Genomic DNA, 24,861 nt, shown 5'->3' with positions numbered 1-24,861 from the left:
CATTTCTCCCTTTCTTTCTTTTTTCTTTCTTTCTTTCTCTCTTTCTTTCTTCCTTTCTTCCTCTCTCCCTTCTCATTCTTCTTCCTCTCCCTCCACCCCCCCCCCATATATATCATCCACACCAACCCCCTATTGGTGTCTGGGGAAACCTAACTGGTCCAGGAATGGTGGGTGTCTTAAAGATGGCTACCTGAATACTGAGCAGCCTCTTCACGTGTGTTTTGCTGTGTGACTCCTTGGCAAATCCTATCTTTCTTAGAATTATGTTAGAACTAGGTCAGTAGAAATCTGTTTGCTGTGTCAGCTTCACCTGTGCACCAGAATTATCCCACAGCGTGGGAGTGGCTGTCCCAGGCATCACTACAGCATCTCTAGAACGTCTGTGCAGAAAGGCTGCAGCTTTGAAAGTTATTTCTGCTCCACATGCAGCTGCCCTGTTGGAAGCTGCCCCCAAAGGCAGAGGGTTGGTACTAGCAGAGGGGCCAAGAGCAGAAGAATATGCAGGAGAGACAGGAGGGAGTCCCAGGCCCTGTCAACATTTCCAGCAAAATTGTCTCTATGCCCTGCAGAAATTCATGAATGCTACATGGAGAAATGACTTGGCTAAAGGTGTTTTCTTCTTGTGACTATGATGAAAGACTTAAATATTTGGAGAAGACTTTGATCAACTATGACTCTCAGGCCACAAAATGTTCATATGACACATTATTGAGGGAGTTTTAGAAGAAGCCTTGGTAGTAGATATTTTGAACAGAATCCTTTATTAAAATGATGTGATACTGATGGTGGGAACAAAAATTGATACAGCCACTATGGAGAACAGAATGAAGGTTCCTTAGAAAACTAAAAATAGGACTACCATATGACCCAGTAATCCCATTACTAGGCATATACCCAGAGAAAATCATAATTCAAAAAGACACATGCACCCCAATGTTCATTGCAGCACTATTTACAATAGCCAGAACATGGAAGCAACCTAAATATCATCAACAGAGGAACGGAAAAAGAAGATGTGGTACAAATATACAAAGGAATATTACTCAGCCATAGAAAGGAATGAAATTGGGTCACTTGTAGAGACATGGATGGACCCAGAAACTGTCATATAGAGTGAAGTAAGTCAGAAAGAGAAAAACAAATATTGTATATTAACACATATATGTGGAACCTAGAAAAATGGTATAGTTGATCTTATTTGCAGTGCAGAAGTAGAGACACAGACGCAGAGAACAAAAGTATGGATGCCAAGGGGGAAGAGGGGAGTGGGAGGAATTGGGAGGTTGGGATTGACATATATACACTATTGATACTATGTATAAAATAGATAACTAATGAGAACTTACTGTATAGCACAGGGAACTCTACTCATGCTCTGTGGTGACCTAAATGGGAAGGAAATCCAAAAAGAGGGGATATATGGGTACGTATGGCTGATTCACTTTGCTGTACACCTGAAACTAACACAGCATTGTAAAGCAACTATACTCCAATAAAAATTACTTAAAAAGATAAAGTAAAATGTGTCCCCTAAAAAAAAAAAAAAAAGAAGACGTGATTAATGTGATGGTGAGAGCAGAGGTGAATTGTTGGCAGAGGGGCGGGAAGGGGAGGGGTGATTTTCTTGGGTCTGGCGTGGGTGGGAGATCAACCTTTTCTGCCCTCTACAGTTTGGAGCCCCATCCATAAACCCTGGATGGGACAGAGGGAATTTTTCTCTGGTGAAAACCCCCAAGGGTTCTCCATGAAGACTGGTGACAGTCACTTCAGCCTTGGTCCCTGCTTCGCTGTGGTGAAGTCTTGCCTTATGACCACGTGTGTATAGGTATTTGTCAGCTGCTTTGTAAATATCAATTTAGATAAAGACTCAAAGATGGGATGTTTTCTTTCACCTTAAATCTACCTTTTCCTATTTTATCTACTTTATATTCTACTTGTATTTCTTTCATGCATATCTTTATGAGAAAGAGTTTCTCCTCCTGACTTTCGTGTGTGGAGTGATTCTACCATCACAATACTCTTAGCTCTCTCCTTTCTTCTGTTCCAGACAGGCATCTAATTGGAAAGTTTGGAAGGAAAAACTGGGCACGTGAGCCAGCAAATTTCCATATTCCCTTCTTCTGTGTGTGTGTGTGTTTCTGTCTCTCAATCACTCTGCTCCTCCCCCTGAAGAACTGCTCTGCCTGCAGAATTCACATTCCCTTGTATGACCTCCCTGCTGTGATTTTCAGCTCACATGCTTGTAGGTATAAGGCATAGTCTTCAAAATGATCAGTGGCAGCAGTAATAGAGGTGATATTGTCTCCATCTGTTTTATTTTTTACCTTATTTCAGAACTTGAAGGGGAAAGAAGGGTGTAATGTCTTGAGAACCCCAACTATCTAATGCATCGCTTGAAACAAAGCCTTGTCTTCTGCATGAAAACCAAGCATCGCTAACGTATATTTACCCGTATTTCATGCTATTATTATGATATCCCATTTCCTTTTTTAATGGTGACTCAGGGCTGTGTATGTAGTAGGGCCCAATCTGACACACTCTCATTTTTCCCCTTAAACAACATAAATCAAAGTATTCAATTACAAGTGCCCATACTTCATTTTCTTGGGGGTAAAAATGATAATCTGTACCTAAATTAGGTTAATAAGTCAAATGCATACAGATTAAGACTTTTGATGGCAAACACCTGTATCATGCCTTCCTTTCCTCTTTTAGGAAATACAAATTTGACCCAAAACAAAGCAAACAGTTTTACCGATTTTCTTTTTCTGTGTTTTAGCCCTGATTGTGCTATTTTGCAGAACTGACATATGTGGCCATTACAAATCTTTTAAATTCCTCATTACCTTCAGACCCACAAGGAGCTGAGGTAAAGGTTGATGATTCTGCACTGAGTTATGATTTCTTTACCCTTCCTGTAGTGTTCCCATTAATTCAGAGAAGGTATTTCCCTCCAATGAGAAAAACCATTAAAGCCAAGAGCAAAATAAAAATCTCCCTTCTCATTTACTTTCTCAGCAACTGGAACCACTACGTGACTCCAGTATCCTAAATTTCAACTATATAAGAGTGATAGCAATTTAGTCAAAACTCTCAAAACTGGCTGCATTTGGGTCAAGGAGGTACAGTAAGGAACTAAAAGCCAGTATTCATACAGAGAGGCTCATGAGGGACGAGGCACAGGGTGACAGGGAGGGAGGTGATTCCTGGGGATCATCCTGCTAGCTGTTCTCAGAGCTGCTGGGGATCCCACAAAAACTAGCGAAGAGCACAGAAGCCCAGGAGCTGCCTTTCATGACCCTTGAAATCTCTTTAGAGGTAGCAGAGCAAACCTGAGTCTCTGACCTTCTAGAAATGCAGCTTCTGTTTCCGAAAGCCTCAACAGCTTCCTCCTGATTCCTGGTCAGATGGCCCCCTGGCCTCCCTCAGTCTTCACAGTGTGCCCCTTTGCCACCTCCCTGCAATTCTGTTTTCATTATAAAACAATTCTATCTATGTTATCTTGGAAACTATCTTGGCTTAACATCTTCTTAGCAGTTTTCTTTGGCACCTAACCTCCCAGGACCACACCCAAAATGAATCAAAACTCCTGACGTTGATGTGGCAATTTCTAGGAAGTATCTTCTGGCTCAAATATCCCCTAAGGTTAACAGTGGATGAATCGAAGTCAAAACAAGCCCCTTCCCATCTGCCTGGTACCTAGGAGGGAGTAGAAAAATAATGAGGGTGGTACTGATGGATGGGATGGAATTAAGATGAGGCATCAATGGTAAGATAAATGTTTTAAGAAAGTAGACCTATGTTTCAAGGAGACAAGGGGCAAGAATTCACTTGGCCATTGGACCAATGGCTTTCAAATCAATGTTTCCATGAGCTACTACTGCTACGAGCCTCCAAGTCATTCCAGAAATGATAGTTTGATGGGAGTATCCTATCTCCACTTGTCTAGCCCCACAGGCATCATGGCATCCATCAAGTCCACTGCTTGGAAATAATTCTGAGACCATTACTTTTGTGGTTCTCAGGTCTGCTGAAAAGATTGTACGGTATGATGCATTCAAGCCACAAGAAGAGCCCAGCCTGATTGTGAAAATTCTTGAGACCATCCCAGGTGGGACTGAGTTGACCCAGAGCATGTGGTCAATGCTTATGCTAGCTGTCTTCAGACCATGCTACCCACACTCTCAATAATATTGATTTGATGGAGATGCACCCTGGGACACTGAGAATGATATGAAAGAATTCCAAGACCCCAGGTGTTATTTGAAATGTATCTGAGTTCTTCCAAATGCCTGCAGATTTATTGGAACAAATTTCTGCAGCAGAAGCTACTTGTTTGGTCACATAGAAAATATTCCTACTTGGTGTCTCTTTCCTTTCATGACAAGGGCTTACTCTAGGAATCGAGGAGAATATGATTGCGGTCTGCGAATAATGACTTGACAGCACTTTTTATACACTATTAAAGCAAGCAGTTAATTACCTGATTTAAAAAATTCCTTCAAATGACATGAAATGGGAAATGTTAATACAGATATATCTATTTTTTTCTGCAAATGAACTGACACATTTGATTAATCCTTGGATTATCATTTTCAAATATTTTAGGAATCAAAGAATAGACTTTATCCAAAAATTATACTGAATACAATCCAGTGTTTACTTTTATAATTCTGAGAGTTTAGAATATTTACTCCTTTGGTCTTCATGATGGAGATCAATTATCTTTGAAAAGCGCTGAATAATGACAATTTTGAAACTGTAATTTCACCCTGTGTCTGCTTCCTAATAAAATAATAATGTGACCAAAAAAAAATGTAATTCCCTGAAATGTCTCCTCCTTTTGGATTGTGCATATTTGAAATGTTGCTCTCCTCAAATTTAAGATTTTTATGATAAAATTTCTTGCTATTAAAAAGAAAGATAGTTTTCTTTTTTAACCTCACTCTATATTTTAAATAAAATAAATGTTAATTACTTTGAGTATTTTTATTTGATTTTGAATCAAATTATGAACCCCTTGGATTATGAACCCCTTGAGGGTGGAGAATATTTTTCTTGTGTTTTTGATATACTCCTTTCTGTGTAGCCCTGTATTTAGAGTAAGTAAGAGCTCAATAAATAGGACCTGAATTAAAGTAACACAGTGATCCAGTTTCTGTCTTTTCACCTTGACCATAATCTATAAAATTCAGTCAGCATCTCTTTTGCATTCTACTCCTCAGGGACACAGTGTTAGTTTAAATTTACTCTTTCTCTATGTGGTAACGTTGAATGATTGATTCAGAAATCACTTATGAATATGAAGGTCAAAGAGAAAAATGGATGCAAATTATGGACAAAAATTCAAATATAAAACTTTTTGACAAGAGTTTAATGACTCTTGCAATAACTAATCAACAACATTTGAAAGACTGATTGGAGCACTTATTTTTCAGGGATAAATAATGGAACTTCTTCAGGAGAACCCACATAACTTTAGAAAACAGTTTCAAATTATTGCAGTATTTCTCAGAATTGAGAGCAATGCTGCAGATAGGAAATTACCACAGTAACCTCCAGCCCCTCGCTATTATGTTACCCTTGACTTTCAATAAAGTTTTACTATAGTAGGCTCCAGTTTCACACAGACACACTAGATTAGTGTTTTAAAGTGAATACCTTATGAAGTAATTTCAAGTGAATGAAAAATATTTGGTAGGAATCCCTTCAGATGTAGCATATAATAAAAAATACTCTACTGCTGTTTGTGGAATGAATGCATTTCTGTAGCAAGTTTCACTACCTGACATGAAATCAAGAACTTTTTTTTTTAGAAAGCTGAGAACTAAAAACAAAATTTTCTGGCAATGACTTACATTTCTTCTCCAAGAGAGAAGTTGATTTGAGTCAGAGTTTCACATCTAGAAATACCCAGTTGATTAATGCTTAAAGAATCACGAGAGAGAGTCTTATGAGTCCAACCAAGTCTCCCCATGAAACCAAATTTTAGTTGTTCACACAAATTTTAAAAAATGCCAGACAAAATTTGAGAGGTGCTAGATTTTAGGATTTCTAAGTACACATTTTTAATCCTTGACAGATCCTATTAACTTTGATCCTCCAAAATTGAGATTGTCTACGTTTTTTTCTTTTTTTAACCATGAAATCATGAACTATGTTGATGGCCAATGTCTCCCCCAGAGCTGACATTCAATAAACTTTTTAGATTGATTATGAAATGGCTACATTGTAGCAATTTGACAAGCACTGTCTTTGAATAGAATTTTGCCCTTTTGTAAGGATTATTGGTGGCTACGTTCATTTGGATGGAGGCCATGATAAGCTGCACTCCTGTGCTACTATAAATTGTCTTATCGCCAAGTTCAGTGCATTCGTTAAAATGCTATGAGGTTAATTTATAAATTTGCAACTATTACTAATATACTTTAAAAAAACAAAACTTTTATTTAGAAAGGCTGAAATGATTGTATGCTAATTTGAACAGGTAGGTTGTATAAGAAAATTCCATTTTTGATATCCTTCAAGAGTTGGATTCCATATGTGTGCTTTGTTCTTTCTTCAGACCTCTTAACTTCAGACTGGAGTTGAACAGAAATATGGCTTACTCCTCTCCCTTCAAATCATTCTCAGGCTCCAGACAAGGAGCTGGACCTTTGAGCAAACAAGCAGGTAACTGGCAATGGTACCTTTTAAGTCTGGAGGCTTTCTAAGAGTATACAGGAACAAGGAACAAGCTGCTCCTGAATGAGAACATCATGTAATTAGCAAAGTATCTAAAATAGCCAGAATTATTCCAGCTAGGGTTAATGGATAAGCCAAGAAAAGCTAAGCAAATGATATCTGCAGGCATTTGCTGTACCTCAGACAGCTCCTTATAGAACAAGCTTTCATTCTCTCTCCCAGTTAGCCCCAGTGGATTCACCATTACTGGCTCTGGGGCTAGAACAGAGGTAAGACAGGATGCTTGCTTTCCTCGTTGGCTAATATACTTTTTTTGAGGCATTACTCCTATTAAGATGTAATAGAAGGATACAATATGTTGATTATCTAACAGAGATAAAAGCAGGAAACTGATGAACCACAGGAAAATATGACTGAGAGCAAACTGATTTCATAAAACAAATATAATTGGTGTGGACATGAAGTTTGTCTTATCCACACAAGTCAAATTCTAATACAGTGAAGTTCAAGAGAGCTCAGTGCAGGAATTTTAGATAAATAAGTAGAATAAATGGGCTTTTCCATGGTGCTATGTATGTTCTATCTCAATCTTTCTTGTAATAGAGCTCATTAGAGAGATCAGACCTGCACATTTATGGATTGATTACCCAAGATGATGTGAGATAGACCCAGCATCCTTTCTAGTATTAATACCATCTTGCATTTGTAAAATGTTTTAATACATTGATGTTCCCACACACACATCTATTACTTCATATTTTAGGACAATAAGGGAAGAAGAGCCAGGAAAAAAGCAGTTAGATGCACAAGTGAACAGTCTGGCCTTTGGGTTCAAATGTAGCCCTACCCCATAGGCTTCACGGCATCTTAGACTTATTACTTAGTCAACCTGTTTCTAAGTGTTTTCATTTCCAAAATAGGGATAATAATGGGGCTGGCATCATATAAATGTTGATGAGAATTAGGTGCAGAGTACATGGGCTGATGACTTACTGGGTGTAAGCACGTAATAAACATTCCTAGTATTGTCAGATGTATAGGGTATGTGTTGGACTGTTTACAAATGAGGAAATTGACTAAGAAAGAGGTTAAGTGCTTCTGTAGGAACTTTGATGTTTCTTATTGTAACAAATTGACTCAGCTTTATCTTTAGTAAGACTTTTATCAAAACAAATATTATGAACCAAATGGAATTGAGGTGCTTTCCTCTCTATGCATTTTCCTTTATCCAGTCCTTTTTAAAGAGACACCCGAGAAATGGAAGGAAGTCTATACTATCACTCTAGATAATTTATTCCATGAATTTGGATTCCTTTCTTCTCTTTCCAGGCCTCAGTTTCTTTGTCTCCTGGTAATCTCTGAGGCCCTTTTCTGAGTGAAAACAATATTATTTCACAAACTAGAAAATCAAACTCTTGACCTCTGATGTTTGACTCTAATAAATAAGTATCTTAAATGAAAAGTAAAAAGGATCCACATTTTGATCATAAAAAGATGTTGTTACATTTTATTCTATGCATATTATTTAGGCACTGACATTTCCTAGGTCAGTTCTTCCTTTGGTTTAACATCCCATTTCAAAAAATGTTATAATGGAAATTCAGATGCATAAATTCAAGTTAGTATTGACAGCAGTCATGGAATTAAAGTTTTCCCTACCAAGTTCAAATAAGACTATTAATAATGTATTGTGTATTAATGTGTGCATATGGTATAATGCATCACAGCTTCACATAATGACAGACAGTATCCAAATCTAAGTAAATATTTCTGAAATTCTACATGATTTTCATTAAATACCTAATTTCACATTTTCAGCTAAAGAACTACTTTCTAGATTTAATATGATCTGCTGTTGTATCTTTTATTTTTCTCCTTTATTTCTTCCTTTCTAAAGCTTAGGCTTATATGGGTATTTGAATACAGTGATCTTTTTTATTAAAGAAGGATTAAGAAAATCACAGACATTTCTTCAATTTCATACTATGGCTAGTTTGATGACTGTTGATACCTGACTTTTGTATACTATGAATAGCTACAAAAGTGATTTAATTTGGATCTATTCTTCGTTTATACACTATTCTAGAGGCAGACATAATTTTGGTGGACAAATAGGTTAAGGAAATTTGTTTCTAATTGCTTTATGAGATGATCTGAGTAGTTGTTGATTACATTGGTATTTGCAATTTCCTAAAAGAATAAATTAAATCTTTTGTATAGGCTTTAGTAGAAAAGAACCCTCAATATTTTTACAACTCTGTATATTTCAAGTGGTTTTTTTTTTGTGATTCATTTTATATTTATTATTTAACTCACTTGATGTGGTAGTTTCCTCCACAGTCTCTCAAAACTCATGCTGCACTCTTGATTTTTGGATTGTTATTAATATCCCTGCTTCTGATATTTGAAACTATAAGTTCAATTCCTTTATTTTCATTCCCCATGGAAGTTCAGTGTATGTACACTACAGTTAAAAGCTCATGTAAACATAAAGCATAGCGTGAATTAGCGAGAGATTTTACAACTTACCTAAGTTGTTCATAAACAGAAACCTGAGTCAATTTGCTAAAATTCAGGGTAAAAATGTTGGCAAAGTTCAACAGTCTCTCAATGATCAACTTCCCTATCATAAAAATAGTGGTAGTGCTAACTCGAAATATAATAACTTTTGGTAATACCTTGAGGATGTCTATTATGTAACTCTTAGTGTTAATGACTAAATCAGCATTTGGAAAATCCCCACAGTCATATCAGATGATTGCAATAATAGCAGTTAAGATCCATCCCGCAGCAAATCCCTTTTTTTGTTGTGCAACTCAATGGTTCAAGATTTTTGTGGAGTTTGCAAAAAAGTCCCACTCAGAAAGGATCTGTACAAAGAAGTGACCATGTTGTTCCCTGACCTTACTGGGCTCATCAGTAAAATGTATTGCCAGAATTGTCCAAGATTTCTTTAAATTATACAATTTTACATATGATAGCTTCACACCAAAAATCAGCTGTTTTAGTTGAAGAATACCCTTCAGATGGCACATTTAGGAATCAGAGTTTATACACAGAGGAATTTAAAAAGTGAAAATTAAATACTTAAAAGCAATAGGTATAAGTGTGACTACATTTTTAAAAGGATGGACCACTTGACCCATGTGTAACATATTGAGATAATTTTGAGAGCTCAGAATTCATCAGAGTCTCAATTTCAGTTAATCATGCAGACATATGTCCCAGGACCCTGGAGATCTACTAGCTCTAATTCCCCAAACTACTGAAAGGGAAATTGAGGACCAAAAAGAGTCAATAAGATACTTAGTAAAATGTCTTCTTACTTCTTACCCAGTGCCCTTATTTGCTGTATGACTATGATGAGAAACAGACATAAGAATACTAAAAGGTAGTTAATGAATTGACCAGAATTTTGGAGAAATGTGAATTAAAAAAACCCCAATGAGTGGCACCAACTGTCAAGTTATCTGGGGAGAAAGAATATTGGTAACTTAAAGGCTAAAGAACATGATAGGTGGCTGAGAAAAAGAAAAGAAAGAAAAAGTTGAAAAAATACTAAGTCAGTATATTAGAAGCTCTTTCTGACTTATAATGAGAAGACTTTTTAAAGATAGATTTCCATACTCCTGAATTCGTTTTATACTAAAAATGTGATGTCTTTGAAAAAAGACTTTGTACACAAAACTTATAAAGAAATGCATTTTAAATATGTTATGTAGCAATATCTTCTTTTAAGAAATGATGCCAAAAAAATCACTGTGCCATCTTTTTAAACACCTAGCATAAAAGATCTGGAGTGATATTTATTGAGGGCTACAATATACTCTGATTTGAACCTGAAAAAAAGGTGTAGTCTTGCATACTTTCCTGTCTTTATCTTTAGACTGTGTTAGCCTAAATATTGCCTGAGGTAAATATTACTAGTGGCAATTGTCCAATCTTGAAATAGCATATAGTCCATAAATGCAAGTTGAAAATAGTTTAGCAATCTCAAGTATCAAACCCAGGTATGTTAATTGCATCTTTTCCATTTGGGCATTAAGATTGTGACTTAAGTTTTAAATTGACTGTACGTATCTCTTGATATATTGCTGCCTAAATAATTAGTAGGGAAATGATAGGGAAAAATACATTTAAACTCACCTTTGTGTTACTCTGAACCTTTCTCTCTGAAGATTATGTTTAAGATAACACAGGACCTTAAAGGTGCTGATGTAGAGTTCTACTCTGATGCCCTCAGAGAGATGTGTGAGGGTTAAGAGGTCTCTGGCGATGCATTGCCGCATAGTTCATGCAAATCCACAGTAATTCTGTGTTCAGATAAGGATCTCGGTTTCAATATACTTTTTCAGAAACGCATTTGCTTCTTTTTTAAGGGAAATCTGGCTCCAGAAGAAGAGGCAAAAAAAAAAAATCCTAATGTCAATGCTCACTTATTTAACTCTGACATTGCTGATATTTTCTTAGCAAATCAGAAGAGGTAACTTTGCTGACTCCTTAGAATAATTTAAAATAAGCATCCTAACAAGATGCTATGAGTGTATTTTATGAAAATTAATATCCATGCATGAAGCTGCCTACAGCACATGCTTTTTTATGAAAACAAAAAAATGAGAGCAATGGAGGTAATAAAGTATAAAGCTTTAACCATATCACCAATCCCGTATGCAGCATGAAAATGGTTAAAATTTAAATGACCCAGTTCTAAAGAATTAGAATAAAAAGGAGGTAGGAGGCATATTTGTCAATTTCTGCAACCAAGGAAATTTGTTGAGGCAGGAGAATGAAATTTTTTCATTTAAATTTTTATATTTAATCAGCATTATGGTTTTTTAACCAGAAATAAATAAGTAAATCTGTTTCCAACGAATATGTTTGTTTGAAAATTTTCCAATAATTTTAAGGTAAATTTAGAAACAGCAAATTTAGGAACTTCATAATTGATACCTTGTTCACTTTTTGTTTCTGTTTTTTGATACATAATTAGGTGATTACAGTGTAAAAATGGAGATATGAAAAATGACCTATCAAATGAAATATAGTGATTATTTTTATAGCCAGAGGGACATCAGGAAATGGAAAGGGGATTGGAATCCTCAACTGTATATTTATTCCAAGCCATTAAAAAATAAATATTATTTATAAATATATAAATAAATGTTAAAAATTATAAATCTTGGTGGTAAAAAGATGAGGATGTTTATTACATTGCTTTTACTTTTCTGTGTAGTCTGAAACACTTCTAAATTGAAAATTAAGTTCTTTTCTACTTTTTAAATTCTAGCTAAAAAAAACATGTTCATATATGACTTCTTTAGTGAAACTTAAAAACTTTCGTTTTCCTCATTAGTTAGAGATTTCATTTTCTTCAGAGTTCAAATTTTATAATTAAAATGAGTAGATTTATGTAATTTAGAGAGTTGTTTGCTAAACAAAACACTCAGCAGTAAGAAAAAATAAAATCCTAAATCTTTTTAATATATTCTGATACCAGAAGACCTTTATTTCCCCCTTTTATATTTGTATAGTTAATTTGGGGTAATTTTATGTGCTTTAATGCAAGTTAACTAACATTTCAGAGGCATAAATATGACAATTTTATCCAAAATAGCAATTAATAAGTATGTATAAATTGGTTTTCTCTTATATTTATCAAACACTATGTAAATGCAGAAATATGCTTTATGGAATTGTTAGAGCAGGAAAAGTTTTACTATACTTCAGGATAAAATTCTAGGGAATTTTATGTGTTTCTTATGTGTTTCTTTCTCTTAGTTAATGCAATTTTAAAAGTCAAGTTAAATCGTTTTAAAAAAGACAAAAACAAAACCTGGAATATAACAGCCTCTTGTATTACTAAGAGTGGACATGTGAAAATTTTAAAGAAATCACTATATATGTTTTTCTGTGTTTACTTCAAAGAGAATTTTTTTAGACAGGAATCATTATTTAAAATATTCTTGCAAAACTTCCTTATAACAGCAAAGGGACCATGCTGGTTTAAATGTAAGTTGCACCTGAATAGCCTTAGTTATATCTTGAAGAAGAGCTATAGTCACTGTTTATTAATTATAAAAGGAAGTGGATTTAAGTTTACAGGTCTTCACTTTTTTTTTAATGTGGGTATCTTAACTCCTGGATTGTCTACACGCTCAGCATATATGTTTATTCACAATTTGAAGTTTGCACATAGTTTCCAGTAACGGTAAAGCCCTTGCAATAATGTTGCACCTGGACCAGGCAGGCGGAAGGGGAGCAGAGGTCAAGACCAGCCCTTAATGAGCATTGACTCCACAGACTTAAGACTCCGTGAAAGGTCCAGACGACCCCTGCAGCGTCATCTTACAGCTCTGATTTTCTTCTTTTCAAGATGTAGTATAATCCATAAATACAAGCAAATCACGAGCAGCTTAGTCTTTGGTTTTTATCTTCCAGGTTTGGTCTTTTTTTTTTTTCCCTCTTCACAGAGGTTTGAAAAATTAACCCTCTTCTGTCCTCAGACTAAGCAGAGAATGCATTTCTTCACCCTCACTGTTGTCAGCTTAAATCTTTAAGTCCTTTCAAGGTAAGAGGTACTTTGTAAAGTGACTTATAACAACCAGAGAAGCGGCCAGTGGTTCATTTTCTCCCAATATAGGTGAATAATGTCTTGATAGGTGACCAAGAGTCACAAGGCAAATCAGTGAAATATGTCTCTTTTATGAAAGTTTCTAAAGCAATAAGCTTAGATACTTAAAACCTTAAATGGAATTTTTGTTTAGCTCTGATTTCCCATCACACAGAGGCTATATTTACGCACAGACTTCTAGATAATCCACATGTATGATAAAAATGTCTCTAATCACCTTTTCTGACATATTCTCTTCATATTGGATTATCTGGTGCAGCTCACACTCTCCTATTCTGATGGACATAATCTCTTTTCACAGTTACGTTTTGTTTCTCTAGCCCAAACTTTCCTGAAAAAGAAGTTAGGCCCTTATGATTAAAACAGTCATTTCCCTGCAGGAAATACACCCAATCACATGTGCACTGCAAGGATGAACAGAATCCAGCTCAGGTGCATCCGTGGAGAGGAGCCTTCCACCCTGAAATGGGCATGGTCTACGTGTTGGAAGCAAGGGCTAGCCAATCAAATTCAGTTTTATTCCGTCCACAGCCTTGCAGAATTTCAGGATGCCAGAGACATCTGCCTCTGCCTTGACATATAGTCTTTTGATGCCCTGTACACACTGAAGGCCCCACTCTCTCCACAGTTTAAAAATATAAAGTTTAAGGTCCTACTGTATAGCACAGGGAACTATACTCAATATTTTATAATAACCTATCAAGGAAAATAATCTGAAAGATTTTATATATATATATATATGTACATATATAACTGAATCACTGTGCTGTACACCTGAAACTAACACAACATTGTAAATCAACTATACTTCAATTTAAAAAAATTATGTGTATATATATATATATATATATATATATATATATATATATATAACTTTAAAAACTATAGCTCTGAGTGTGAACCTTAGCTGTATAATTCATGGTGAGGCCAAGTGTTACCCAAGCAGAAATGGCTGAGAACCTAGCACAGTGGGTGGGAAGTCTGGAGGGTTCAGACGTTTGCTAAGGGCTGGGGAAAGAGCCTTTAGAAGGAGCATAAAAATGGATCCAAAGGGGGTCCTGGGAGAGCCAAAGGAGGTCTGGTTCCTCAAGGATCTCTATCTCCGACAGACACAGTATCACAGAACAGGAAGGGGACAGAGTGAGGGGCAGACATTTTACACAGCTCACAGCTTCAGCTCTGATCATACTTTCTCCCAGCCTGTTCCCCTAAAGCATCAGGACACACAGGAAGACCTCCACCATGACCTCATGGAAATAAAAATGCCAACATTCACTTAGTATTTGTGACTCTCTATGATCCTGCAGAACCAGACCTGTCTCTTCTTCAGAATAACATGGAAGAGAGAGAATGGGAGGAGTTCAGAGTACTATTTCTTATTCACACCTGTCTGTTTTGAACATCTTAGCTTCAACCATCCGAAATTACAACACCAATATAATTTAATAATTTTTTCCCAAGATTCCGTTATCCATCACCTCCTCTCACATACAGGGCTAAACTCATTGCTCATTCAAATCTGTTATTTTAAAAGTAAACCTAAGCTAAACAAGTGTCTCATTTAATACCTTAGACTCTGTATTATACTGTTTATATTTTGACTTCCGTTTCTGACTATATTTTATTCATTTAGGGTAGTGGAACTAAATCACTAACATATATATATTTTTCTAATGGATTTTTATAATTCATAGCTCAGTGGGAAGTATCACCAAATATGAATGGTACATAGAAATCAACATATACTTAATGACATAGTGAGAGTTCTAATATTTCGGTAACACAAATTGACTCACAGTTGTATACATATATGTATATATGACAATCATCTCAGAAATTTAAATTACAAGGTTCAAAGCAAACTGACTTCGCATGTTGGTGGCTTAGAACACACCTTCATAGCTGTGAATTCCATGGCCAGTTCCACTTTAGTTTTTGTGTAATTTGGAGGCAAAGAAATTCTAATTGATCTTATCAGTCACAAGACGCATTTTGCAAACAATTCCACTAGTGTGGCTTCTGATGAGGTATCCCATTTTTGACAACTAGTAGACTGGCTTGAGATAAAAGGTTACCTGAAGAAGAATGAGCAAAGAATTCCAGAGACAGTGCTGCTGTGTGGCCAATACATTTTCAATACCACTGGTAGTTAATTTGGGGTTTTTCTTATCTCTATCATACAGTTTTTAAAATATGCCCCTTTGGTATGTGTTTCTTTCTATCGTTATTAGTCAAATTAATTAGTTTCAGAAAGAAAACTTGTTTTCATCTAACACTGTTAAAATTTAATGTAACACATTCTAAAATTAAATTTTTCAAAAGAGAACATCTTTGACTCTTTGCAGTAATAAATAAACTCTGAAGAAAATTGATTCAAGAACTTATCAAATAGAAAAAAAACCCCTGAGAACTTACATGCCTACTTTTACAGCAAATGTGATTTGCTAAGCTACATTGACTCTGCAGATTATCTTCATTTCTTGATATATCTTTTACTAATCCAAGTCCAAATGAAATGTCCAGAAAAATATAGTTTTCTTTATATAATAACTATACATATAATGAACAAAGAATTTTAGATAATGGATACTTTCATGGTAAATTAAAATATATATATATATACATATTCCAATAGTGATGATTTATTCAAGTGACAAGAAAAATAAATTTAGCATCATCACTTTTTCATCTTAATTCAACCATTATGCCAAATCTCAGTGCATTTTTTAACCAATACATGGCTTTTCAGCTAGTTGAGAGACTGTGGAAGTGCATGATAACTTTAAAAAAAAATGACTTGTGATGAAATGGCAGAAACAGCCAACTCAAATAATTTATATTGAGGATTAACCTTGCAGCTATATTAATATGAGTAAAAATTAAATATTTTAAATTTGTTTAGATGCGCTAGCAAGGGGAAAACACAAAGACAAAACTGAGGCAAGGAGGCTCACAATGACTCCACTGATTTCTCCATTGGTCCTTCCTCTGCACATGGTCAATTAGAATTGAAAATCCTGTGCTGATTTCATTCGCTGGAATTTTTAAGCAGGTCAGGAAGAAAGATGTTATTGAAAGGAAAAATCTCATCTAAATAAGAAAGGAGCACAGGGCCATCTGGTCTGAGCTATACATATAAAAAGTTATTTCAGCTGAACTGCAGGCTTGATGTTTCAAAAGAAGTGCCAAAAATGAACCCCAAACCTGTTTACGGTAAAATATCCCCAACGTTCCTCTTTAAGCCTCAAATATGCGATACACAGTTCATTTCCTATCTGTGATTCATGAGCCCATCTGACCCCAGCACCTCCCTGGGCTTCACTGAGTCTCAGGCAGCGATAGGGGTGTTCAATCACTCTTCAGATACATCTCCCTCGTGGGGCATCAACGGGACCGTGGACCTTTTGAAAATTGTGAAAATGACTTTGATAGTTTTCCCTCAAATGGATTTTGAGTGCAGCCTGCATGTGGGCTTGGAAGGATAAAATCTGAGGCATGAAGCAACCAAACCAGTTTCCCTTCTTTCCTCCTTGAGACTGGCGGTAGGTTCCTGTGCATTCTCTGTGCAGTGCCCAGGCATCTACTCAGAATAATTCCAATCCCAATGCCTAAAGGCTAAGTTAAAAAAAAAAATCCCAAATCTCTCTTTTCATTAAAGAGAAATTATGAGTGTGAGTCTACGCTCAGAAATCATCTTCCTAATGGTAACAGAGATTTAAATATATATATATATATATATATATATATATATATATATATATAGTGTGCTGTTTGTCAAATGAGAGTCCTATGTTTTGATAGAATTAAAATATTTTTGATATGAGGCATTTGCAATAATTATATCATCAATACCTTAATTTAGCCAATATCTGACCACAGACATAAGTGGCTGACATTGCCATCAAAATTTCATTGTATTAAAGTGTTAATATTCTAACTCAAGAGCATTTTAAAAACTCTGGTTATAATACAATACTAACAATGATTTTTGGCCATAAGACTATGTTCAAATGTATCATTTACATGTACTGTATGTACTACATACATGTCCAAAAATACAGCATTATAATATCAGCCCATGTTAAGCAAGAGTACAGGTTTTAACTAAAGTCTTCCAATAAATAATTGAATTAAGTATATTCTAATATATGAAACACCAGAATCTTGATATATCCCTGACATCAGATGTCATTGGTTGTTTTTGTATATTTACTATGTTTGTTCTGCCATTTCAAATAAATCATTACTATTGTGTGAGAAGAATAAACTGTCCTATAGTAAATTGTTCTTTCTCCGTTATGCTCTGAAAAACCATTTGTTCTTGGCGTTACGTAGTTCAACTATTTCAATCAAGTCCATTATCTTCTTTTCTTTGAAAGATGCCTTTTTAGTAACCTGTATCCCCAGTGGGCCATGTTATGTTTTGTTTTTAGAAAGTAGGTGAAATTTAAATCTAACTATTTGCTCACTTTTTAATCTTTGATAAAACAATTTTATAATTCATCCTCAGGCAAGAACTCCACTATATTTTGGAAGAACTGTTTATGTAAAAATTATGGAGTCAGGTCCAAGGATTTCTCAGAAAAGTTATTTATTAGTTCACACTGCAGTCTTACCCCAGAGAATGTCACCTAACTTGTGTAGCTTGCTTTTTCTAACTACAAAATGTGTTTGTTCTTTAGGCTATATACTTTTGTCAATAATAGTAACACGAAAGCAAAACAGAACAAAACGCTTTTTCACTTGTTTTAAAAGAATCACACACTACATCAGCAAAATTAATCTCATTAATTTGTGTGTTGACAAATAAATACTGCTGCTCATGTACATATGACTTGCAAATCCTTTCAAAATTAATCCTTTAAGTATGCAAGAAAGAAATATTAAGAGCAAACTCCAAGATTAAGAAAATAATGTGTCAAATACTTAGTATGTAAGAACTGGTAAGTATACCCAGTCATTCTATATTAATGAAGTTTAATTTAAACTACAGACCAAAACTTGGTAATTGAGACGTTACATATATACAGTTGTTCTATGTTTATATCTCAGATATGGCAATGTATTTTGTTAAGATTATTAAACTTTGTTCTATTTGAGTTAAGTAAAATAAAATCATGTACTTAAACATACACGTCATTAAAACTCTGAACACTTGCTTGGTGAATAACTGTTTAGCCTAAGACCCATAAAATAGACTTGAAAATAAATACAAACGCTGTACCAGCCCACAAAATTTTAATCCAACTATCATCTAACCCAAAGCACATGAAAAGAGCATTACTTCTAAAGAATCATTTATATAGGAATTCTCTATGCAATAAGTAAATAGTAAAAATGATTTAATAGGTTACAAAAATTTGAGTGTCAAATAAAAATCACCAAGTCATAAGAGATATGTGTCATAGCGTTTTCTATCCAAATGATTTCAAAATGCTCCCCATTTCCACATCCTATTCGCATCATTGAAATTCAGCCACCTCTGAAATGTTCACCCAGCATGTTAATAAGGCTTCCCAGAACCAGGAAACTCCGCCTGACTACATATGTCTTGATAAATATGGCCATACCGCCCCATAACACATCTTCAAAAGAAAGATAGCTGCAAATAAAATAGTCCTTTCCTGTGGGTGTCGGTTAACCCCACAGACATGAGAACTTCCTACGGGCACACACCCAACATATACATTGGCAATTGATTAGGTGATTGAAAATGTTGCCCACAAAGGCGAAATTTTATATGTGATGACATCATCAGCAAACCTGGGTTTCTCTGCGATAGAATGATATACGTGCCTGGCTGAGTGTGTCTCTGGAGTGTGTGTGTGTGTGTGTGTGTGTGTGTGTGTGTGTGTGTGTGTGGAGAGAGAGAGAGACAGAGAGAGAGAGAGATGCTTAAAGAAGAGCATCATCAGAAATGCTATAACCTTCCGCAAGGTTTGCAAGAATCTTTCCACAGACCTTTGACTTTCTTCAGATTTCACACAGCTCAAGTTCATTCAAAACTGCATTTCCCACACCAGCAAATCGTGTTTTGTTTAGTGAGCACTGCTGTTAATCCTAAAATACCCCGGTGGGTCTGTGGAGATGCGATTTCTATAACCAAATGAGGCGTGGGCATCTGTGTAATAGTGTGCGTGTGTTACAGAGTCCCCGGGGACTTGCATTGGAACGGAGAAGACGTCTTGGTTTTCCAGGCAAGGAAAGGGTTAAAAATTGAGGCTGTCTGGGGTAGGAGAAAGGGGATATTGTTGTCTTTAATCTTTCCGCAGTCTGTGTAAGACTTCCATCCCGGATCTGCACAGAGCAGTGGGACAGGCCGGGCATGCATTGCGTGCAGGCTCCTTGATTGTAGAGGGGGGACCTGGCTGGGGTCCAGACAGGCTGGGGCTCTGTTGATCATTATGTCTGGCCTTCAGGTGTCTCGGCGCACAGTGGGCGGCGGTGGGGGAGGTGTGGATAACAGGAGAGCAGACAAAGAAAAAAAAATGGTGTATTTAAAAAAGATGATGCGAAAACGTGTGTCCAAGTCCTCTTTAAAAAATGACTTCTAACGTCTTAGACTTTTATAATGAGAACACGAGCTCTGCTCTGGCAGATCTCTTTAAGCCATAATTAGTTATGTCTGGAGCCTTTGAATAATTCCTTTCCATAATTGATGGAGTTAATATTCTCTTTCAAAAATGAGGAGGACAGGGTATTCTCCCAAACTCCCTTTGGGTCGAAGGTTTTGCCGGTCCAGATCTTCATCAGTGAAAAATCGCATCGGTTTGATTTACCTTTTAATTTCTTAGGAGACTTAGCTTATAACTTTTTAAGGATTTGGATGATTCTAGAAGTGAAGGCATAATGCATTGCTGGATTCCCCTCGCTGAATGTAAAAAGAAAGCAATAGTACAGGATCATTCTCCCCCATTTGTTTCCAATTATTTTATAAATAATAATTTAAGAAAACTGCTTGGTATGTTGCTTCTGTTTGAAACTCCATCAAAAAAACAAAAATCTTACCATGAATGTGACTTCGATGCTAACCCTACCCTTGAGTGCCAGTAGAAAGAAATCCCAAATTCCTTTATTCTTTAAGCATTTCTTCTATAAAAGCAGCTTCCGCATGCTTCCTCCCCACCCCCACGTCCTCACTCCACCCTATTAGGAATGTCAAAAAAAAAAAAAATCTTTATACATGGAAGGCTGAATCCCGAGACAGAAAGCTGTCTTTTTCTTCTGTCTTTGCACTGGCCGCTTTCAGTAGTCTTTCCCTTCTGCCGGAACTTGATTTCACATTTTGTGGATGAAAACCCTAAAACCAGTTCAGCCTCTTATCATGATGAGAACATGACAAGTGGTGGTTAAAAAATAAATAAAAAGAAAGCCTTGGCTTGAAGCCATTGTTCAGAATTTAAGAGCTATTTGCCCCCAAGTGTCTTAGCCGTCTTTCATAGCTAATTATAATAACTGTCAGATGTCTGGAGAGTGGATGGTGCCCTCATCAATAAAGTCAGCAAAGTTTGTCTTTTATTTTTCTTGGGGACAGATCAAATCTGATTAGGCATTAAGAGCGAAAAGAAGTGAAGTAAGTACATATGTGTGTGCCTTCATTTTTTCTTATGAACAAAGCAGCGCGCTGGAGCGATGTTTGAGGTGCAGCCTCCTGCAGCTACTCTTGGAATGCCTGACTTTTATTTTTCATTCTTTCTCTTTCACCGAATCAAGCATGCAACAATTGTTTCTGAAACCTTCTCCTGCCAGCTGAACACCCTTCAAGACACACATATAACAGTAGCTCAGAAAAAAAAAAATCTTCACATATCGGAAGCTTATGACAGAAAACTATTTTCATCAACACACTGGACGGAAAGCAATGGATACTTACAATTTCCAAACGGTTATTTGTGCTAGTTCCTTGTCCCCGGGGGCACGGCCGAGGCTCTGGCCAGACTGTCCATCAGGCAGGTGCAGAATCCTGGTTTCCAGGCAGGAGAGAGTTAGCAAAGTGTTTCCCAAAGTCCCTCGGAACTCAGGCACTTGTGCCCAGGCATCCCTGGCTGCTGTGAAGGCTGTACTATCTGCAGTTCTGAATTGAACTAAATTACAGCCCATGTGAAAGACAGGGGCAGTGAGTCATGTGGGAGATACACAGCTATCCTATTGGCCACTGAAACATAGCTTAGGCATTCTGCCTTCTCCTCCATTGGTGAATAGTTAAAAATGAAAGCATCTGGGTCCTCCTCTCCAGCTTATTTGTCCTTTATGTGTGGAAGAATGACTGTAGGATTTTACAGTGACAGAATTAGTTAAGAAAGGGACTGAAGTCATCTTTCACAGAGGCTGGTGGGAGGGGATTGGAAGCCCAGCTTTTTCAAGATTTTTTTTTTTCCTTTTTATCCCCCTGCCCTGCAGTTTTGTCTGTGATTTGCCTGTTTGCCTGTCAGGAAAGTGTGTGTGTGTGTGTGTGTGTGTGTGTGTGTGTGTGTGTGTGTGTGCGTGTGCGTGTGTGTGTGTCTGTGTGTTTCCCCAGTTAACTTTGGAAGTGACAGAAAGTAAATTATCTCATTTCTTTGCAGAACTCAGTCGTGTTTGGAAGCACAAAATCAATTTTTCTTCGATGATGAATTTTCAGAGTTTATTTTGATGTTGAAAGAAGCTTAATTGCAGTTCTCAACAGCCTAAGTTGTTCATTATTGACACCCAGAAACAGAATTAACTTTTTTTGAGTGGCTGTTACAGTTTGGAGAATGTAGGGGGGAAAATGACACTGGAAAATATTAAAAGACAACAATAGCAAAGAAGCTTCAGCTAAGCAGGGATGAAGAAGAAGTATACTTTTCCAAAACCATTCTTTAATTTACCTTTTTTGATAATGCAACATGACCATAAAATGGACAGGCAGAAGGTGCTTTTCGGTTATCCCAGCATTATTTAATTCACCTGATTCGTAAAAATCTCTGGTTTTTAGATTTAGATTTAGAGGTGTGAGTTCCCTTAGAGACCGTCACATCCTTAGAGACCATCACATCCCATCTTCCCAGTGTAAAGGTTGTCAAAGGTGAGGAAGGTGGACTCTGGCAGGTAACACCTCGCTATTCATTTACCTGGATCCAGGATTCACAGAGTTATGTAAAGTAAATGAAGGGGACACCAAAGTGAGTAGTACTGCTTTGCTTTTTCTTGCAAACCTACTATGAGCCAGTCACTCTTGTTTAATTGCTACAATGACTCATAGGGTCAGTTTTATCACTTTCATTTCTTGGTGGCAAAAACAGACTCAGATGCTTTACTACCGTGGTAGTTCTTGATGTGAACCCATATTGGACTGATTTCATGTCAACTTTTTCAACCAGGGATATTGCCTTCCAAAATGATAGTGGTCATCCCTCGTAAATACCTTCCTGTTGTGTGTGCCAGGTAATGAGCCAAGCGCTTCACATCACCTTGTTCAATCCTTACAACTATCAACGAGGTAGCTATTCTATTATCTCCATTTCAGAGAAGAGGAAATGAGGCAGACACCCAGTTTCATAAAGTTGGTAATTGGTGGTACTTGATTCGAACCAACTTTCCTCTAGTTGACACCCTATATGGATTTTCATCATGGTGTTGAATAAGTTTGTTTTTTTCCCTTTCTGGTGTAACAGATTTGAATATTTCATGTATATGGAGACTATCCACTGTAGTCGTATAAGTGTGCTTGGTTCAGACCCACATCTTACTGTTAAGTGGCTATAAATCGGCCTTAGAGGGGCAGCTGTGGAGCCGTATTTGCCTTTGCGGCCCCTCAAGAGGCCTTGCACAGAATCCTGCAGCAATAGAAGCTTCCACATTTACTGAAGGAACAAATTCACCCAGCACATCATTCTGAGCCTTAGGTGCCCTACGGCCGGTCCAGAGCTTGAAAACACATCAAAAAGCAGGATAAGGCAAATCCTGGGTCCTTTCCAAAATAGCATCAAAATTCCATGTCAGCCAAGGCAATATCAAGAGTCCACGTGGAGTTTCCTTAATGTGTCTCCGCTGCAGCCCCAATCACACCAATTAAAGGACATTTCCATTCACACCACCTGCCCTCGTGGGGTCTGTGTGGAGACTGGAGATAATTACTCAAGGAATATGACAGCATCCTCACCTGTGGTGTTGAACGTACACACTGCTGTCGCTCAGAGGACAGGGTGGCTGGGCTCAGTTAAACATAGGTAGATAGGTAGAATTAGAAGATCATTTTTGTCTTCTTGTTTTTTGACCTTTTTTTTTTCTTTCCTTGAGTGGTACTTAGTTTCCCCCAAATTGTCATCACCTCCTTCCATCCAGAGCTCTTCCGAGTCTGCCTTCTCATATAGCACCCATGTGATCATGTTATGTTATCCTATTTTCACTAAGTTTCTCTATTGAAAATATTTCAAGGACTGGGCTGTATCTCACTCTTTTTTTCATCCCTCATAATGCTTACCATAGTAGAGATGAGATAAATATGTGTTGATTTTTTTCCCTTTGTCTTGCAGTGATCAAGTCACAAGTAAGCTATCGGATCTAAAATAAATCGGGTAAGATAATGCTAAGGTGTTAAAAATAACATTTAAAAATAAACTCTACGGGGACTTCCCTGGGGGTCCAGTGGTTACGACTTTGCCTTCCAATGCAGGGGTTGCAGGTTCAATTCCTGGTCGGGGAGCTAAGATTCCCACATGCCTCGTGGCCAAGAAACCAGAACATAAAACAGAAGCAATATTGTAACAAATTCAATAAAGACTTTAAAAATTGTCCACATAAAAAAATATTTTTAAATAAAATAAAATAAAATAATGTCAAAGTAAATGAGTCCAACACTGGAGGACAGGAGGGAAATGATTTTGAGAGCACAGACTCTCCCCACTTTTGGTCTAGATTAACCATGGGGCACGCTCACATTGGCCAAGCTGAGGTTCCCAGTGTTGGCACACGCTTACTTAGCTCCTCCTGGCCATCACCTATCAACTTCTCTGTCCTTCTCACCCACTGGGGACCGGACATCCGGTTCTCTTTATCGCTGGTCCTATTGTTGTCTCTTATCGCTGGTCCTACTGTCCCCCCAGTTTAGTTCAGTGTTCACAGAGCAATATATCCAACTATCTACTATTTTGGTTCACTGACCTCTTCAGTGCTGATGATTCCCACCTCCACTCCCACCGCAGTCACCCCTGCCTGCACCGTAGAGGTTGGGACAGTTTGCTTTTGAAATTGTCAAATGAACCCACATGCTCTGTAACCACCACCTTCAACCTTTCCAACTTGATCACTACGCCTCCCTCTCACCCTTTTTGGTCTCTCCAAACTCTCTGGCTCCTCCATTTTCCCCGTGTCTATCATCCATTTCCATTTTTCTTTCCCTTTCCTTTCATACTTCCTTCCCTGTGAGAGTCCACATTTTATGAATTCCTACAGCATCTGGTCAATAGCCCCCACTTCCTTGCCTGTTTTCCTTCTGATGCCTCATCCAGTCCACCAGGTAAAACCCATTTTTGGATTAATCCAATTGATTATCTCCTCTAGACTAATCTGGGCTTCTAAGAACT

The 24,861-nt window shown here is 36.9% G+C and overlaps 1 long non-coding RNA gene and 1 other non-coding gene across 2 annotated transcripts in view; both read right to left on the bottom strand.

Moving 5' to 3' along the window:
- The window catches only part of LOC132515650 (uncharacterized), an 81,570-nt gene extending 60,199 nt beyond the window's left edge, over positions 1-21,371 (bottom strand). Inside the window, exon 1 of the long non-coding RNA XR_009539156.1 lies at positions 21,189-21,371. This is a non-coding gene — a long non-coding RNA (uncharacterized LOC132515650). The remainder of the gene's footprint in view (positions 1-21,188) is intronic.
- On the bottom strand, positions 6,859-6,985 carry LOC132516556 (small nucleolar RNA SNORD22). The gene has a single exon (XR_009539382.1). It is a non-coding gene; the product is annotated as a small nucleolar RNA SNORD22 (small nucleolar RNA).
- Positions 21,372-24,861: the final 3,490 nt, after the last annotated feature.

The sequence above is a fragment of the Lagenorhynchus albirostris genome, chromosome 2 (genome assembly GCF_949774975.1).
Source record: "Lagenorhynchus albirostris chromosome 2, mLagAlb1.1, whole genome shotgun sequence".
NCBI lineage: Eukaryota > Metazoa > Chordata > Mammalia > Artiodactyla > Delphinidae > Lagenorhynchus > Lagenorhynchus albirostris.
The sequence above is the reverse complement of the archived record's forward strand: the minus strand, read 5'-3'. Positions and strand labels throughout refer to the sequence as shown.